Source organism: Sarcophilus harrisii, chromosome 2 (genome assembly GCF_902635505.1).
Source record: "Sarcophilus harrisii chromosome 2, mSarHar1.11, whole genome shotgun sequence".
Taxonomy (NCBI): Eukaryota; Metazoa; Chordata; class Mammalia; order Dasyuromorphia; family Dasyuridae; genus Sarcophilus; species Sarcophilus harrisii.
The window spans coordinates 208,737,252-208,751,017 of NC_045427.1; the positions used below are offsets into that span (position 1 = coordinate 208,737,252).

General features: G+C 35.9%; 1 protein-coding gene across 2 annotated transcripts in view; it reads right to left on the minus strand.

Annotated features, from left to right (window-relative positions):
- The window catches only part of HPCAL1 (hippocalcin like 1), a 186,289-nt gene that overhangs the window by 14,326 nt on the left and 158,197 nt on the right, over window positions 1-13,766 (minus strand). The gene's annotated exons all lie outside the window — the stretch shown is intronic.

The window sequence follows — 13,766 nt, forward strand, 5'->3', positions numbered from 1 at the left end:
GTATTGATTAGATTAGCTATGTCTTTTACTATCTTTTGAATTATCCCTTCTCTCTAGTCCTATTGCTTCAGTTCTAATTTCTCTAGCCCTTGATACCACCCATCTGAACTATCATAAATGCCTCCTAAAATGTCTTCCAGTCACCATTTTCTTTCTCTTTCCAGCTTCTACAAGGCTGGCATTCTTTACATACAGATTTGATTATATCATTCCTTTTCTTGAAACTAATCAATAATTCCCTAATGTTTAAACCCTAAATGTTCAATGCATTCAACTCTTGGACAATCTAAGACTTTCCTTTCTAGTCTTATTTTTTATTATTGTCCTTCACATATTGTACACTGCCAAATTGGTCTGCTTTCTTCCCCCTGGACATATACCTCCATATTTTTCTTGGATTCTCCCTCATTTTGCCTGCTTAATTGCTATTCACTCTATCAGGTCTAACTTAAATTCTACTCCTCCATAAAGTTGTCTCTGATCCCCTCTTGATAATAATGAACTTTTTGCCCATGGGGTTTCCATAATACTTCCCATCCTCTGCCCCTCCCTTTAATATACTTTTTATGTAATACTGTATGCTACAGTTATACATATTCATGCACGGCCTCCATGTAGAATATTTCAAGAGGACAGGGGTTAAGACTTGTCTACACTTTTTATTTCACAAGAATTTCAGAACAGGAAAGGTCCTTCTGTGCAACTAATCCAACCTACAAATGAACAGGAATCCCACAGCTAGGTGGCATAGGGGAGGAACAGAGTCCTGGACCTGGAGCCAGGAACACTTATTCAAATCCTATCTTTCAGACATTTTTTAGCTATGTGGCCACTTGACTTATGCCTGCCCTCATCAGTAAGACAGGGATAATAAAAGCATCTGCCTCCCAGGGTGATTGTGAGAATGTAATGAGATTAATATTTGTAAAACAGCTTAAGAACTTTAAAATTCTATATAAATGCTATTATCATCATCATTATTATTAATTATCAAATGCTATGCCATTAGAATGTAAAGTCTGGTAGCATCAGGAAGGAGGACATGGGAGGGGCAGTATTTGAGCTGGACTCTGAAAAATAAGCAGGATTTCAAAGGGGGAGAAGATGAAATGGGAAAGTCATTCTATATATAGGGGAGAGCATAACAAAAAAAAAAAAAAAAAAAAAAAACAAAAGAAGACATAAGAAAGGCTAGAGTATGCATCCAGGGAACACAAAGTCTAGTTTAGTTAATATAGAATTTATGAAAGGAAGTTGGAAATGTCAGGTCAAAGATAGGGGATTCAAGCCAGGTTGTAGTGAATGCCAAATTATGATTTTATGGTTCCATCCTCAAATCATAACCTTAGATACAGAAAGACTAAACCAGAGGTAAATATTTATAGAACACAGTCATAGTGAATGTAGGGGAGGATCTCTGTCCCCATTTCGGCACAGTATAGTATGCATAAAGATAAAATATAAACATGATAGTTTGAGCAATTTTGGCAGAGTAAGCTACTAAAATGGCTGGCAAACCTCATGGGGATTTAAGTTAATTAGATAAGAATCAAGCACACTTTTACCTGGGCTTCAAACACCTATTTTACATATGAAAACTCAGCATCTCAAAGGCGAGGCCCCAACCACCATATGGCCAGAGAACCTGCAAGCCTCTTGCTCTCTTTTTCATTTTCTAATTCAGTCCATTTATTCCTTCTTTGTCCAACCTCTCTATCAATCCTCATTCAGCTCTGGGGAAAAAATAACACTAGCTGCTGCTCATTAATGATATTTACAGCAGGCTGAGCCCTAGACAGGGTGTGTTGCCATTAGCTGCTTCTGTGAAGGAGGCAGCTCCCAATATTGTAGCCCCCAGGGTTATTCTTGCTCCATCAATCATTCACGTCTGATTCTCTGTTGCAGCTTTGCTGTTTAAACAAACATAATTTCCTAGTTTCAGGGAACTTGAACTCAATGCTCCCGGCATGCCCTGAGATGCCAGTTGTCCAGTTGACTCTGTTTGTCACATCCACTAGCGGAGTCCTTATGGTGTGAAAAGGAAGAAAGCTGGCTTTGAAAATAAGCAACCTGAGTTCTAGTTTCCAACTCAGAAAAAATGATCAGCTAGAAGATCTTGGCAGGTCACTTTTCTTATGTTGATTCTCAATTTCTTTACTTATAAAAAAAAGCTATTTTGAATCAGTAATCTCTAAATGAATTTATTATAAAAATTGAGAATTCAGGCAGATCCTAGGCAATCTTGGAGACATGTATGAGCAGGGTATCTTTCCATCCAGCATATTTTAATACATCCCAATAATGACGTATGGGTAGGGGAGAATTAAAAAGAACCCAATACTGGATAGTTATAGTATTTTTGCTCCTATTGTCTTATTGTGATGTGAAGAACCTGTATTCTGAATGCTATGCCAATGGAACATAATTTCTGGCAAGTCCTATTGAATGAAGAAGGTTTTAAGTATAGGTCTTAAAATGAACTGCATGTTTGTTACCCAGATAAATTCACAGAGGCTCATTACCAAGTTGTTTGTAGGATGAAGAATTTGTCTAACTCTTGAAAAACATTTACTAAATTTTAGCAGGGCTAAGATCTGTTTTAGGAGAAAGAGCACCAAGAAAAGAATAGAACTCTTTAGTGGTGAAGTGTGAAGTTTTTGCTAAGTGACTCAAGCTTTCAGAACACTACAAAAGCTCATTAGTATCCAAAACAATTAGAAAGAGATCATGACATGTATGTAGTAGAACCATCCATCAATATGTATCTCCTGTACAAGAATTACACTTTCTTATCTAACTTCTCCATTTTAGTCTCCTTTGCTGGATCATCATTTACCCTAAGTCTTTGTCCTAGGCCCTTTTTCCCCTGCAAATTTTTTTGTTTAGCCATTATCATCATTGTCATCACCATTATTAATGGCAATCAATCATAATTATCATATACCAAACTGACCCTGATATGTTTTTTAACCTGTCAAACAGAAATGTGTTATTACTGGTGGGGCTTTGAAAACTTACAGGCTTGTCTCAATATCCTATAGTTTAAGACCGAAATCAGGAGCTCACTCTACTAGTATTCCTCACCTCATAGGACTGCTATGAAGAATATTTTCTGGAAGCCTAAAACTATAGAGAAGTGCCAGTTCTTTGACTCTGAAGCCTTAATAACTGTGATAAATGAAATGCCCAAACATGGTTCTAAAGGTCTAATGATGAAGAATGCTACTTCTATGCTGACAGATAATGGACTTGGGTTTTTAAACATGAGACACATTTTGGGATATGATCAATTTGGGAATTTGTTTTGCTCGACTATGGACATTTGTTATAAATGTTTCATTTTTGTTATCTTTAATGTGAAGGGAGTGAGTAGGAAATAAAATAAATGCTTTGTTAAATGAAAAAAAAAATAAAAAAAAAGTGGTCTTGGTGATAACCTGTGAGCTTGTTTTCTCATGGCTGAAGGCAGTGATAAAAACATTCAGCCCACTTAGTTGTGAGGTTGTTGTGAGGAAGGTGTCCTATAAATCTTTTTTTTTTACTTTGGTCTTCAACTTTTTTTTTCTTTTAATTTGAGTATTTGATAAATCCTAAGGAGAACTAGAAACAGAACCAATTTTCTTTCATTTATAAAGACAGGACCTCCTGGGAGAGTTTGAGTCTGCAGGCTGGAGCAAAAGCCTCCCCTCTATCATCCAAACCTGTGTTAAACATCCCTCTAAGGGTCCTACCCAGAATTCCATGCTTTTACATCAATGGAGAACCATTCGTCAGAGATTCACCCAACAATGAGAGCTTAGTTGTTCATTTTATAATCCACTCATCCTTGCTGGAAACTAAATCACTCCCCTGAATGCACAGATCAATTTGCCTTCAAAATGCATTTGTCAGGTTTCTTTTCTTACCCAGCATGTTAAGCAGTCAGGGCTGTGCAGCCTTCTTTCCCCACAAATTACATGTGTTTACAGAGAGGAAAAGATCAAATTAGAGTACAAAGCAAGGTGCACAGCTGACAGAAAATAATAGGTTGAGTGGATTTTCTTCTACCTTGGGAGATTAATGTTCTTCCATCTACTTCCCATTAGCATCCCAAATTGAAGAAAGCGTAAGATTATGGACACAAACTGTTTAGATTTGGGCTCTCCGAATGCCTTTGCATTCTATTTTCACAGTTGACTCTCCATCATCTGGCTAATGAGAAGAAGCAGGAGGCACACAGAATCATTGCATTATAGTATTTTACAGCTAGAAGGGACCTTCAATCTCATCTAATAAAATCTTATTTTATAGAGGTGGGGGTGGGGAACTAAAGCACAGGAAAGTAGCTACCTGTCTAAGATTTTACAGTTCGTCTAGATTTCTGACTGCATGGAGTCATGCAAAGAATACTAGATAGAGAGCTTCAAATTCTGTCTCTGTCACTTACTACCTGTGTGACTTAGAGCAAATCATTCCTCTCAGGGTCTCATTCTTTTTATTCTGTAACATGATGGAGTTGGAATACATGGTCTCAAAAATCCCTTCCAATTCAAAAATCTATGACCATAGGGTCATGACTTCCAGATCCAATGCTCTTACCCATATATAGAGAGCCATCTCTCAAGGAACAGATAAAAAGAACTCCTTTAGTTACCCATTTAGGGTCATATACATGGGCTCACATATTCAACTCTGTTTAGGTTTGATCCTAAATCAAGACAGTTTCTGCTTTCAAGGAACTCACATTCTTATGAGAGGATGATGTATATGGAAGGTGTCAGATGCAAGTCAGATGGAAAAGATTCCAAGTCCCAAGGGTACACTGGCAAAGCAGATAGTAATGGCCATACTATCATTTTCACTGATAAAATCCTATCAGTTTCTTATACCATTTGACAGTACTTTTTTGGCAAGAATTTTAAATAGCAGTGGCTACCGCACCCACAGAAGCAGTTGTCAGGTAGCATCCCTTGGATCCCTTGATATTTTAGGTAGGTAGGGTTGTCTGTCCCAACGTGGCAGCTAAAACAGTGGTACAGATGGTTGGACCTTTCTCCCCAGAAGTTGCTTCCTTAAATAATGACTATTGTGGTTAGACTGGAAACTGCCTGAGTGGTTGGGGTGGAAACTGACACTCCAAAGGCTCTTTAGGAAAATAATCCTGCAAAGATATGAAGTATGGATTGCAGTGGGATTGAAGTAGGGCGATCAATTAGGAATATAGGCAAGTAGTGATAAAGGTTAGTTGTTTGGATAGAAAAAGAAGGGGATAAATATGAAAGATGCTGCTTTAGGTACAAATATCCACCATGCATACCCTGTCACTTAGCATGACTAAACAAGTATGTAAAATTAGATAATGCAAGAATTCAGTAAAAATATAAAGAAAGCAATATAAAGGATGTCAACAGAAGCATACATTAGGTGCCAAAAGACTGGTAGAGGCAATAAATGCTAACAGAATCAACTTTTTGTGGACTGGGGAGGATCACAGAAGGCTTCAGAGCATGAATAATTGAGCCCAGACCCTGAGGAGAAATAGGATTAATAGCAAATGAGTGTGAACTGGAAGGTATCTTCAGTATCAGAAAGCATCTTAGTTATACCGTTTTAGTCATTTCACATTAATCCCATTCATGTACTCTATGTTAAAGTCAAACTAATGTTCTAGAAATTACCTGAATTTTCTGTGGTCGCTCATCTCCATACCTTTGCACAGGCTGTTTCTTGTAACTGAAATATTCTTACCTTCCCATCTTAGAATTCTTAGCATTTTTCAAGGTGTGGCTTAAGGTGACCTCTGAGAAGCCTTTCCTGATCATCCCAGATGCTAGTGCTTTCCCTTATTTCTAATCATCTTATATTTATTTATTTGTGTACTTATTTTATTTCCCCCTTTCCACCCATCATCCCAAGATCCTTAAGGCCAAAGACTGTTTCTGTTTTGTGACCCAGTTCCTTTTGGGTAGTGGGCACTAATATTTGTGGCTGAATTTCATTGTCCAAGGAAGTGATTCAAACCCACATGTTCTAAATTCAAATCAAATGATCTTCCCATTACACTGACATTGTAAAATGAACTAGTTAGAGTATTCCGGGCAAGAAAAATGGCATGGAGAATGAAGAAAGGAGAATAGATGAATCTGGCTGGAGTCAAGGGAAATGCCAAAGATTTGTAGCTTTGGGAACATCACTGAATTCCTCTGAGTTTTACTGGCCTCATCTTTAACTGGTGATAATAATGCTTTGCTGTTAATGGAGTCCATGTGTGCCAAATAAACTGGCCTGAAGGTAAAGGGTGGGACTGGATGGTCTCTCATATATCTTCCCAGACCTAAGATCCATGGCTAGTGATCTGTACTCCATGATGGATTCTGTTGCTGGTTTTTCAGACGGAGTTCATTTTAGAATTATCTCCTAAGTGACACTGAAATCTCCTCACCAGAGCAGCTTTGTGAGATGAACGACCTACTCTAATTTTTATGGAGTCATTAATGGAATCCATGCATGCCAAATAAACCAGACAGCCTCCCATTCACTCCCAGTCACCCAGAGGGAACAGCCTGCATGCATTTAACAAAGGGCCTGTATGAAATATTTAATAATAAGTATCTCATTTTCAATCTCTCCTGGAGTTTCTCAGACATAAGTCAGACAACCTTGCCAAGAGAAGAGATAGTGAAAGACATAAGATGGGATGCCTTTCACCATTCATTCTGCCATTCATTAATTAAACAAGCTAATGAACAAAAACTGGGTTGAACCTTCAAGTTTCTCAGCTTACTGGTGGAATCTGACTCCAGACAGCAAATATTTCTGCAATAAAGAAAAACTGTAGCTCTGTTTATCAAAGAAATTATTGCCCTAATATAGTCATTAGAAATAAATTACAATTTTCTACTTCCTAGAATGTATTACTTTCATCTCTGAGGAAGACAGCACCCTGAGGAAAGAGGAGTGTATATATAGCTATTAATGGAGGAGAGGGGAGGGGATCGGAGGCATGGGCTGTTTAGAGTGAAATCCATCTTATAATTTGCTTAAAAACCTTTACTGAAAAGCTGGAAGAGTTCTTAGAATACAGAATATGTCAGAGCTTGAAGGGACATTAAAAAGAACAATGACTATTAGAAGTGTAAGAGACCTCAGAACATAGAAAAATGAATGTGAAAGTAGGAAGGAAATTTAGAGATTGCCTGGTTTAAAATTTTTCTTTTTTTCTTTCTTTTTTAAACAGATTTCCTCAAAGTCACATAGCCAGTTAGGGGTAATATTGGTACAACCTAGATTTCAACTCCTGGTCCATCCAAATCAATTTATAATTGATTATAAACTTATAATTAATTTATTTCTGAGAGCAAAAATAAATGAAAAAATACTAGCTTGACACATGTTTAGAGGGAAGGAGAGAAATTTTAGACGTATTTACAATAAAAAGCTGTAATTCACATTTACATAGAAACTGACCCATTTAGAAAGCACTTTATAACAAGTCAGATAATGTAAGTAATATTATTTCCCATCTTTTGGATAAGATTAAGTGACTTACATCTAGTCATACATCTAGTAAATGGGAGAGAGGGACTTGAACTCAATTTTTCTGAGTTCAAGATCAATAATTTTACCAATATGCCAAGTAGTTTTCACATCTTAGATGCCCCTCTCTGTCAGCTCCTGTATACAAATGTTGAATTATTATCATGAAACTTGCATTAAGAGAACACCATTTAAAAACAACAAAGCCAAAACTTTGTGTCACCTCAAAATTAAAGCCTTGCTCCTATCTATGATTCGAAATAGGCTTCCTGCCTCTCTGATTTTGATGGTCTTGCCCAATAAAGTGCTCAAATAGCTTGTTAATCACAACAGAAAACCCTGTTGATGGCTCCCAATTGACATTTCAATACATTTTTCAGAAGCCTGATGGCCACTCCAGGCTTAGAAACAATTGAAGCTAAAGAGAGATGGGAGGTGATAAAGGGAGGTAGGTGGAAGTCCTAAAAGAGGAGAAAGATTTCAGTAGAAATTGGTTATCCAACCCCCCCTTTTTAAAAAAAAAAACAAAAAAACTTTTGCCTTAAAATGTCCATGACAGGGGAGTAAGATAGCAGAGTAAGAAAAAGCTAGCCCCAACTATGTCTAAATCTCAATATCACAAAAGGAGTAAAAATACATAGGCAATTAAGAGAGACGAGGAATTTAGAAAAAAAGAGGTTCAAGATATTCCTTCCTTGTATCCAGACTTCTATCTTCCTTTCTTTAAAAATGTTTTATTGATACCCTATTTTTTTTTCCTACATCAAAATCTTCCCCTAATGACACTCCCTCCTCTTCCTAGCCTCTCTCCCTGGCATATACCAAAAGGTTCTCCATTGTAACAAGAATAATCAAACAAAAGAAATAACATACTGATCATATCTAAAAATACATGTCTCATTTCTTACCTATAGTCCACCACCTCTCTGCTATGAGGTATATAGTAGCATACTTTTCTATCAGTCCTTTTTTTTTTTTTAAATCCCCACCATTTGTCTTCCAAAGTTATACTTAGGTACTATATCGAACAATTCCAAAGTCTTTCAATCTTATTTTCCTTTGTTCTGTTGGGGTCACTGTGTAAATTATTCTGTTTACTTCACTCTGTATTAGTTGATATAAATTTTTCTCTAAGTTTTCCTGAATTCTTCATTTCTCCTGGTACAATAATATTCCATTATATTCACAGACTCTAACTTATTTAGCTATTCCTTAAATGATAAGAAGATACTCTGTTTCTAGTTCTTTGCAGCTCCAAAATTTCTGTGCACATGGATTATTTCCATCTGTCTATCATCTTCAGGGAACATTTCTAGTAGTGGTATAGCTGAATCAAAGACTAAGTGTGGTTTAGTGCTATGGGGCATTGGGGTAGGATTCTACATTATTTTTCACAACTTTTGGACCAATTCATAGCTACATTTATAATGCATTCACATGTTTGGCACATCAGAGGTACTTAATGAATACTTGTTAACTTACTGCTTTCTTTTCAGAACTACTCTACTATTTACCATTTTCATCTTTTGTCATTTTGTCAATCTGACGTTTGTTAAGGAAAATTAGACACTCATCTTCCTGCCCTGATGTATCAGACAAGTAACTTTTCCAGGTGCAGTCATTTCATAGCAAGATGAAGATCTGAATATATTTTCCAGAATCCAGGTTTGCTTACTTTAAAACGTTAGAGCTGAAAATTGTTTAGAAAAACATTTCTCCTACACATAGTACTATGGTCCAAATATTCTCTGGCTTACCATTTGGCTTTTGCCCTAGAGGCCTGTAATGCAAGGCTCTGGCAAATGTCAGATCATGGACATATGAATGACCAGTCAAGTTCATGGACTTGATTCACTTGAAGATGCTCCAGATGATTGCTATGAAACAGACCCTTCTCCTATTCTTGATCCACTTATGACAGTCTTGTGAAAGTCTTTGAAAATCTTCAATCAACAGTCAATATAATAGTGTTTACTAAACACCAACTATATGCCTAATTCTATCCTAGGGAGTGCAGTCAGGGTTATACAAAAGATATATAGAATATTTATGACATATGATTTAGTCAGGGAGATGACATGAAACAAAGATCAAGAAAAATATAAAGTTTATATTATTATTAATACATATTAGGTGCCAAATTGGTTAGGAGGGACTCTAAGGTCTTATAGTCATGAAGATTTGAATTCAAATCCTTCCTCAGGCTTTGTGATTTATTCTGCTTGAGTTTATCAGTAAAAAGGGGGTGAGGAGAATAATATCATTTTTGAGGGTTGTTGTGAAGATCAAATGAGATATTTGTAAAGCACTCTGCAAATCTCAAAGTGCTATATATGCCAGCTATTATTGTAGTATTTGAATAGGTAGAGCAGAGAACATTCCAGATCCAAAGAATAGTGTTGACTCAGACCAAAATTCCCATTAATCCTCCATATGAAAGGAAATAACTTTTGCTTAGCACCATTACCAAGGGATATAAAGAAACACAACCCTGCTGTGATAGGCTATGCTTACAATTTTAATACACATTTGTCCTTGAGTAATATGGCTAGTTTAGGCAAAAGACTGAACCCATGAAAATTATTTTCTATATGGTATTCTTCAAATTTCTTGCTGAGTCCAGAAGTAAAGGTAACTGACTCCTGACTACAGGGCTACATTTCAGAATTGGAATCCTCAATGAGGGAATGAAAGAAATTTTGGATGCATTTACAAAAGTAGTTACTCACCTCTGCATAAAAACTGACCATTTACAAAGCACTTTCTTTATAATATTATTTTGATATTTGATATCAGATATCAAAATATCTGATATCAGATATCAAAATAATATTAATGATATCAAAGATATCAAAGATAATATAAGTAATATTATTTCCATCTTTCAAATGAGATTAAGTAACTGACGATGGATCATACATCTAGTAAATGGGTAAGAGGGATCTGAACCTAGTTTTTCTGAGCTCAAGGTTTCATGGCTACCTCTTCCCTACCTAACTGTAAACATTTATTTACACTGGACCTAAGGTAGTTCCTATAAGATTTTGAGTCAAGGGAACTGGCTGATACTGATATGATCTTGGAAAAGTTAGACTCTAGGACTTAATTTCTTCCCTAGTAAAAAAAAAGAAAGGGTTGGGCCAGATACATTTTAAAGTCCCTTCTAGAATTAAAGTTCATTATTCTATAAGGGAATTTGAATCACACAATTATATGTGAACTCTATGTGCCTTCCATTGAAGTGAATATAGCTGTCAATTCAAGTGCTACCAAATTTAGTGACAAATGCTACCAAAATCTAAGGTTTTATTTAATTAAAAACAGTTTAAAGGTAATTTTTTTAAATTTCATGAAGTAATTATGAATAGGATTTTTAGGATTTAGCCCAATTTTTTTTTTTATAATTATGAGAGTTGGCTTTACCTTTTATGTGGCAAGAATTCTTTTGATAGTCAATCTGGTGAAACTTACACAACCCTTCTCAGAATTATGAATTTAAATGTACAAATCAAAATCCATTAGTTACAAGGAAAAGCAATTTTACTGACATATAGTCATCAAAATATTAAATAAAAAAATTTATAGACCCCAGTAAAGAACACCTGGTCTACATATGCCTTTTTTAATTAAAAAATTGGGGAAGAATAATTCCATAATCAACAATTAGAGAGATTTCCTTTATTCTAAAGAAAGCTTCATAATCTTCAGGAGGTCACTTTTAAAGATCTTAATTTGGAAGTAAATCAGACTATATAGTTTAGTTAGAATGATACTATCAAAATTGTTTACTTCCTCGTCATTGAACAGCATGGCTGACTTAATGCTAACGATTTCTTCCTAGCTCCCAGAAATGTACAATTAGCCCCTCCCTTTCAATGGCTTATACTTAGCCATGGCAATCCATCATGGTTTAAATCTGTTATCATCTGGACTGAACACTGTCTTTGACAGTTTGTATTCTGTACTTAAACTTTCTTGCTTACTGCTTGAGCTTCTTTTAATTTAGGGCTCTCCAAAAAAAATACATTTTATAGAAACTTCCATGTATTACACAAAAGCAAGGGATCCTTGACAGGTAACAGTGCAGGAGAAAGAGTCCTTCAATTCATTAAGGCTAAATTCAGTTTACTAATTCAATCACTTTATCCTTGTGGGTAGTTTGTTTCCTCTTTTGTAAAATGAAAGGACCCATCTCCATCAGCTTTAAGGTCTCTTCTTGCTCCAACATTCCATATGAGATGTCTCCTATTTATGCATACATGATATGTTATAATTAAAAGGTTAACCTATATCAGATTGCTTGCTGTCTTGGGGAAAGGATATAGGGAGAAAAATTTGAAACACAAGATTTTGCAAGGGTTAATGTTGAAAACTATCTTTGCATGTATTTGGGAAAAAAATTCTATTTAAAAAAAAAGGTCAGGTTGCAGTGGCCAGAAACCGAAACTGAGTGGATGCCCCTCAATTGGAGAATGGCTGAATAAATTGTGGCATATGAATGTTGTGGAATATTATTATTCTGTAAGAAATGACCAGCAGGATGAATACAGAGACTTGGAGAGACTTACATGAACTGATGCTGAGTGAAATAAGCAGGACCAGGAAATCATTATATACTGCAACAACAATACTATATGATGATCAATTCTGATGGACATGGCCCTCTTCAACAATGAGACGAACCAAATCAGTTCCATTTGTTCAATAATGAATAGAACCAGCTACACCCAGAGAGAGAACTCTGGGAAACGAGTGTGAAACACTACATAGCACTTTCAATCCCTCTGTTTTTGTCCACCTGCATTTTTGATTTCCTTCACAGATTAATTGTACATTATTTCAAAGTCCAATTCTTCTTGTGGAGCAAAATAACTGTATGGACATGTATACATATATTGTATTTAACATATACTTTAACATATTTAACATATATTGGTCTACCTGTCATCTGGGGGAGAGAGTGGGGGAAGGAGGGGAAAAATTGGAAGAAAAGGTTTTGCAATTGTCAGTGCTGAAAAATTACCCATGCATATATCTTGTAAATAAAAAGCTATTAAAAAAAAAAGGTTAGGGCATATGTCAAGATTCAAAAATAAGTTACATGTTCTCCCCATCTTACTTCATCCTCCTCAATAATACATATGGCAATAGTTTAAATATTTGGAGGTAAAGACTAAAAAGTTGAGCTCATCAGCAACTTTCCATTTCTCATCTTAAAAGTAGTCAATCAGTTCATTCCTTATATACTCTGTAAGAAAGTCAAGAAATTCACTTGAGTCCTTCTGAAGAGGAAAACTTTGAACTGCAATCCCAGTGGAGTTAAGGTGAGCTAGTTGAAAGAGCATAAATGAGCCTCTGGAGAAAGGTAGAAAGGAAATGAAAATTTCCCAAAAGAAACAAGTTCTTCCTTATAGATGCTAATTTTAAAAAAGGCAGGGTAGGGCAGGGCAGGGAAAGTATATGAGATCACAGAGTTCATGCATGGATTACTGTTCTAAAGGAAAAAATACATACCTACTTCTATGTTTCTATCAAAGTGTTACAGAGGCTATATGTGATTAGTGGGTTGCCCTTGTTATGTGGGAGCTGAGAAAGGGTAGAGTAAAACTAGATAGATAATAAGGTTGTTCAGGAAAAGCTTTGAATTAGTATCAGGTAGATAAAGTTGTACAATACCAACAGGTCAGGTGGAAGTGGAATCAAGGAGCCAGGAAGTCTGGAAGTTTAGATAAAGTTGGTCAGGAACCAGGGCAATAACTTCAGGAAAGAGACAGCAACAAGAAGTCAGAAGTCAGCCAAAGAATCTATCTGGACACCAGTTACAATACACCCACAATAAGAAAGATGTCTAATGTGGTACCAATTCTAGGGGTATTTATATATCTTCTGTAGGCTAGATTAGGAAATGTGGGAATGAAAGGGGTAAGAGGGTGTGCAGAAGCTTGCATTTCCTGAAAGAAGTACAGATTTCAGTTCCCAGAATATTCATTTACTAGTATGTTAAATGAAATTAAAACTAAGATTGATCTATGATCCTGTAGATAATAAATAGATTAAAGATCCTATAGTTTAACAAACTATACTCATAAAACTCATATAATACCACAGTAGGGGAAAAATATAACTTGTGAGCTACAACATGGTAAAAAGAGCAATTAACTACGGCGAAAAATATCTGCAGAGATACCAGTGCATAAATTTATATGGAGCAGCAAGGAAAACAAGAAGGAAATTTTCCTCTAGAGAATGGT